This window comes from Solanum verrucosum, unplaced genomic scaffold (genome assembly GCF_900185275.1).
Source record: "Solanum verrucosum unplaced genomic scaffold, falcon-dt-bn FXZP01000085.1, whole genome shotgun sequence".
NCBI classification, from domain to species: domain Eukaryota; kingdom Viridiplantae; phylum Streptophyta; class Magnoliopsida; order Solanales; family Solanaceae; genus Solanum; species Solanum verrucosum.
In genome coordinates this window covers 3,252,592-3,258,596 of record NW_026019839.1, presented here as the reverse complement: position 1 = coordinate 3,258,596, position 6,005 = coordinate 3,252,592, and positions in this window count along the sequence as shown.

Here is a 6,005-nt window from a genome sequence, read left to right as displayed (position 1 = left end):
AATATCAAATAATATATTTTTTTATATTTAAAATCATTTCTTGCACGGATAATTTGATAAAATAATTATGTGCTTATTAAAATTTAAAAAACAATTAAGTTATATAATATCCATTTTTTTGCAATAAAAAAGAAGTAGTTAAATACAATAAATTAATTAAAATTTAAGTTTTTAATTTAAATATTTAGGATTAAAAGATTAATAACTTCCTACAATAAAAAAGAGGCCCAGCTAAATTTGCATTGCAAACAAAAAGTGTGTAATTATTTTTTCGTTTAAAAAATTAATGCAAGCAACTTTATATTTTTTACTATAAAAAGAAAGAGTAGTTGTAGGAAGTTAGTTCAAATATTTAGTATAGTAAATTTGAGAGAAATTTTCACAACAAATAAAATAAAATCTTAAATGTACTTGTTAAAATTTAACGAATAAAAAAAAAGTGCTAATTAAAATTTAATTTAATTTTTTAGTATTTAATATGCATTTCTTTTTGCTTTAAAGTAAGAGAAGTAGTGGAAAGTTGTTTAAATATTTAGTATAAAGTATGTTAACTTCCCACAAAATAAGAGTCATATAGGTACACTAGATATGAGAACGGGCCTAATATCTATTATTTGTTTTGTCTTAATTTATATGACACTGATAAATTTTAGAAAGCCAATAAAATAGAAATCTTTTTCATTTTAAGTTGTTATTTTGATTATAATAATTTCTATTTTATAGTTAATTTTTGATTTATATGTATTTGATATTTTAAATAGTTAATTATTGTGATTTATAATAATTTTTATATAACTTTTAAATATATACTAACAAATTAAAAAGGAAAGTGATAATACATGAAAAAAATGTTATGATAATATAATAGTACTTATCTTATCTTCTTTAATATTAAAATTTATAATAAATATGAGCGCAATTTATTTCATTGGTCTTAATATTTAAGTAATGTGATCACAAAATTGCAATGTCTCATGTTACCTACTAATACTTGTTTTTGAAGTCATTATTCCTTCTTATATATATTTATTTATTTACTTATCATAAGATTTGATGAGTTACAAATCGAAGATTTCCAACTGAAAGAAGTAATAGTCAAAATAGTGGATCTTTATCAATGCTTCTCTATTCTTAATTTATATTGACTTACTTTCCTTTTTAATCCATTTAAAAAAGAATAACATATTTTCATATTAAATAACAATTTAACTTTAAAATGCCCATTTATCCTTAATGAAATTATTTATAGCTACACAAATATTTATCACTTGTTTTAGACCACAAATTTTTTTAAAAAAATCATTTCTTTTTTAAACTCTGTATCAAATCAAAGTAACTTGTATAAAATAGAATGGAGGGATTAATACTCAGAGTAATATTTTAAGTACAAAAACACTTAAAAAGGTAAAGCTACCATGTTAGAAAATGACCAAAAAATGGAATGAGCCCCACTTTATTGGATGAGTCAATTTAACAAGTTACATTTACGAAAAAAATTATAGTCATAGAGAAAAATATTTATGTATTGATTAATAATGTAGAGATTGTTATGCAACGAATGAGTGTGACGATGATCGTATGATGAAAGATTGGATACTCTCCTTATTTTAATTTGTTTGTCTAATTTTGATTTGATACAAAATTCAAGAAAGTAAAAGAGGCCTTCAAATCTTGTTGTATTAAACAAGATATATATATATATATAATATTAAAATATTTTTTAATCTTATAATTTTAAACATGTCTCGTGAAAAATTGAAATTAAAGAATTGTCAAAACGGAGAGAGGAATATAATGTGCTATAACTATGAGGATTGCCTTATTTAAGAGCAATTTTTGCATGTAGATATACTCTTATTCACTTATCGCAAATGCACTTCCTTTCTTATTCGATCTCATATAAAATTATGCTACATAAATTCTAATTATTTTTCATATGCGATTAACCAAATTGTTTAGATGGATTCCATTGGCCTTTATGCAGTGGCATATCTAGGATTTTTGCTCAGAGGGTTTAAAGTATAAAAAAGAAGTTCAGGTGGTAATGTAAGTGCGCGGTGAGTGTAGTTGCCCCTCGACATGCTCTTTGTACAAGAACCATATATATTTCATTGATTCATAAAAGTAAAGACTAAACTAATCAAAGATATCGAGGACAAAGATACTTTGATAAGAATTTTAGTGGATCGACTGTTTTACATAAGTTAATTCCTAAAACACGTGAAAATTAAATGATGAAAAGGGGAGCGAGATGGGGAAAAAAGATATTTACCTTATCATGCTAAATTTAACTTACTTTATCATACCATATCAAACATTTCTTTCTACTTTTATCATGCTCCATCGAGCATTCTTAAAAAAATTTATACTTTTATTTTGTAATGTTTTACTTTATTTTTCACTTTAATTTTTTAAAAAATTAGTATCCATTCAATCATATATTACTATGAAAATTGTCAAGATTCTGTAAAAGTGTGTAAGAATAAAGTTACTAATATTATAATGCATATTTCAGAAGATAATCTAATAGCATCGTCAATTTTTTTAATTCATATAGTTCAATTTACTAGGTTAGTCATGATTTGCAAAAAAAAACAAATAACGAATAAATCAAATAAGTTTAGTTTCTATCTCTCTAAAATAAAATTAAAAATATAAAAGAAATTTCATATATTCTATAAATTAATATTTTAAAAAGGACGTTGACGATATTTAAGTTTCTTCATTCAATTACATCTAATTACCTCTTTTTTTTTAAAAAATAAATTATATTTCTATCTCAAGTTCAAGTTAAATATAGTTCATCATTTTTTAAAAGAGTTATTCAAGTTAGTATATGAAAAAAGAGCTACATTGAAACAAAATGAATAATAGATATAAAAAGAATAATAAAAAAGAGAGAATGTGTCTAATAAATTTAAACAAAACCAAATGAAAAAGAAGAAATGGAATAAAAGGAAAAAATAATGAAAAAGAAGAAGGTTTAAGCCCAAGTGTTGCCATGGGATTCAAAACCGTGACCTATAGATATTCCTTGAACAACTTATCCACTAAGTCAAACCTGTACTTTGTTTGCAAGGGGTTCAATTTAGCAATGGCAATTGGGGTGGGGCGGGGCAGGGCAAGGCAAGCTCTTAATGGGGCAGGGTAGGGGAAGATTTAAATAGGGCGGGGCAGGGCAGGGCAAAATTTAATTTGCTAAAATTTAAAGTATAAATTATAGGAACCACATATTATAAGTACTAAATAACATCTTATCCCTTCTAGTTTTCTATTTACCAAAAATCCCTTAAAAATGATGTTTGCGGGATACATAACGTTGTGCACATGATACATTAGGTTTGATACATTTCACATAGCGGGATACATAGCGTTGTGCACAGAATACATTAGGTTTGATACATTCCACATAGCGGGATACATAGCATTGTGCACGGGATACATGCGAGATACATAGCGTCGTGCACGGGATACATAGCGTTTGATACATTCCACATAGCGGGGGATACACAACATTGCGCACGGGATACATAGGTAAATAAGGAATTTTTGAAATTCTTGAAATAAATAGGGATAAATAGATATTAAGGTAAGTAAAGGAGTGTAGTTAAATAATTTGTCCAAATTTAAATAGGGCAGGTTAGCTAATGGGTTTGCGAAAAAATAAAAGAGGCCCAGGCCCACCAAACAGTGAAGTTAACGAGTCTATAGAGTAACTTTCTCTCTTTCTAGAGTATACGTACAAATAAAAAAAAACTACCTAGTTAGACATACTTTAGTACCATATATACTTAATTTACCTCTAGTTTAAAAAAATTACGCACAATACCACTTTTATTTTTTATACCATATAGTTTAAAATATTTAATTAGATACACAAATCTCTTATATATGATATTAAATAATTATCTTAAAATTTAAACTCATTAATTAATTAATGGTAAATTATCAATTCAAAAAGTTTTTCTCTCACTTCGGTCTGTTGCTCCCTCCCCAAATCCCATTACCTTCCGTATCTCTCACCCCCAGCCCACCCCCCACGATCTTCAAACACTTTCACCATCTCCCTTTCTTTCTTAATCCTCTCAATTCCATGTCCCTAATTCAAAACTAAATCTTGATAATCACAAGTATACAAAGATGTAAATCATTATTCTAATGTATCTTGGTTTTACATCTTATTTATGTATCTGAAATAGAGTTCATATTTCTCTAAAGTTCTATTGTATAAACTTTTACAAATTAGGCTACGAGATACATGCTCGAGATACATGTATCATCAGTGGCGAGATACATGTATCTAATAGTTTTTAAGACTGAGATACACATTGATATATGTATCTGAGATAGAATTCATATTTCTCTGAAGTTTGATTGTATAAACTTTTAAAAATTAAGCTACGAGATACATCCTCGAGATACATATAGCATTATTAATGGTGAGAAACATCATCCACCTTTGTAACGAAATGAAACTAGCTTGCACAAAGGGCAATAGAGAACCTTTCTGGTTGATGCATATGACAAGGATTTTGGTCGTTCAGCCGAGATCAATATCAAAAGAGAAAACTACATGATTCTATGTACCAATTTCATTCTATTTAGTTCTGTTATCATAATTAGACTATTTTAAATTGCACCTCAACCAGCCGATGTATTCCTCTTTATATGTGTTTTAAAAAGTTGGCGTAGAATTCATGCAGATACAAAGGAAGGAACCGATGAAGAAGATGAAGAGTACAATAACAAAATTATTTGGGTTTATGATTTCGTTATTTTAGGAAAACTTGTTAGAGTTAATACTCAAGATCCTGTAAATCTGTTGGGTTGTTAATTAGTCAACAATCAATCCTTTAATAAAGGAAATAAGTTACACCCCTTTAATTCAAATTGATAAATTATTTATCTTAGCTTTAAAAATTGTTGGATACTTGTATCTCTGCCCTTAATGATACATGTATCTCGAGGTCAAAATATGGTATAAAAAGTAATATTACAAACTATTGGGAATTATAATAATTAGGATCTAAATTAGTGGAATTTATGTAAGATGCCCTAAAAAAAGTCTAAATCATGATATTCAGTAGCGATTATTTAAATAATAACTTCAACATGTTCAATTATTTTCTTTCACATTTCTAACCTTTCAGAAATATTGTCTTAGTCATTATCATTTATTTTTTTAAAAATCAAATTAAAGAGGAAAATATATTTCAAAATAGCCAATCAATAATTTTTATGACCATGTCATCAAATTATTCACACTATTTTGTTGTTGTTATTGTTTTTTTTCTTATAGACTTTACATTGTTTGTTATTAACGGTATGTTTTTCTCATTGTTTTCTTCTTCTTTTACTTGAATTTGATGCACTTGAGCCGATGGTCTTTCGAATACAATCTCTCTACCTCCACGAGCTAGTCATAAGATCCGTGTACACTTTATCCTCCCCGGTCCCCACTGATGGAATTTCACGTTATTGTTATTGTATATAATTTAATTTTGTCCACAATTGTATAGGGAACAAAAATTTTACTGTCAACATCAAGTTTGTTTTTGTAAATAAAAGTATCCACAAATTATGAATTGAAAATATTTCTATGTCCTCCTCATCGTTGTTCCCACAAACTTGTATTTTTCTTGATTCATTTTAATGTCTACTTTAGTTGTATTTACATGCATGTATATCTGTTTTATAGAGAAAAAAATAGTCAAAAATAAAATTTTAATCAAATTTCAATCAAACATATATCTTAATATTTTAGTTTAAAAGCAAAAATGAATAAGAGATTTAATGGGGAACAGTTAGGCAACTATTGAACTTAAAGAGCAAAAATAACATAATGGGCCAGGGCGGGGTAGGGCTTAGCGGGGTAGGGTAGAGCAGGGTAGTTTTTTTGAAAATGCTAAATGGGGCGGGGTGGGTCAGGTCAATATTTTAGTAGGTCAAGACTTGCCCCGCCCTAACCCACCATATTTACATCCCTAGCAGCGAGGAAACCAATA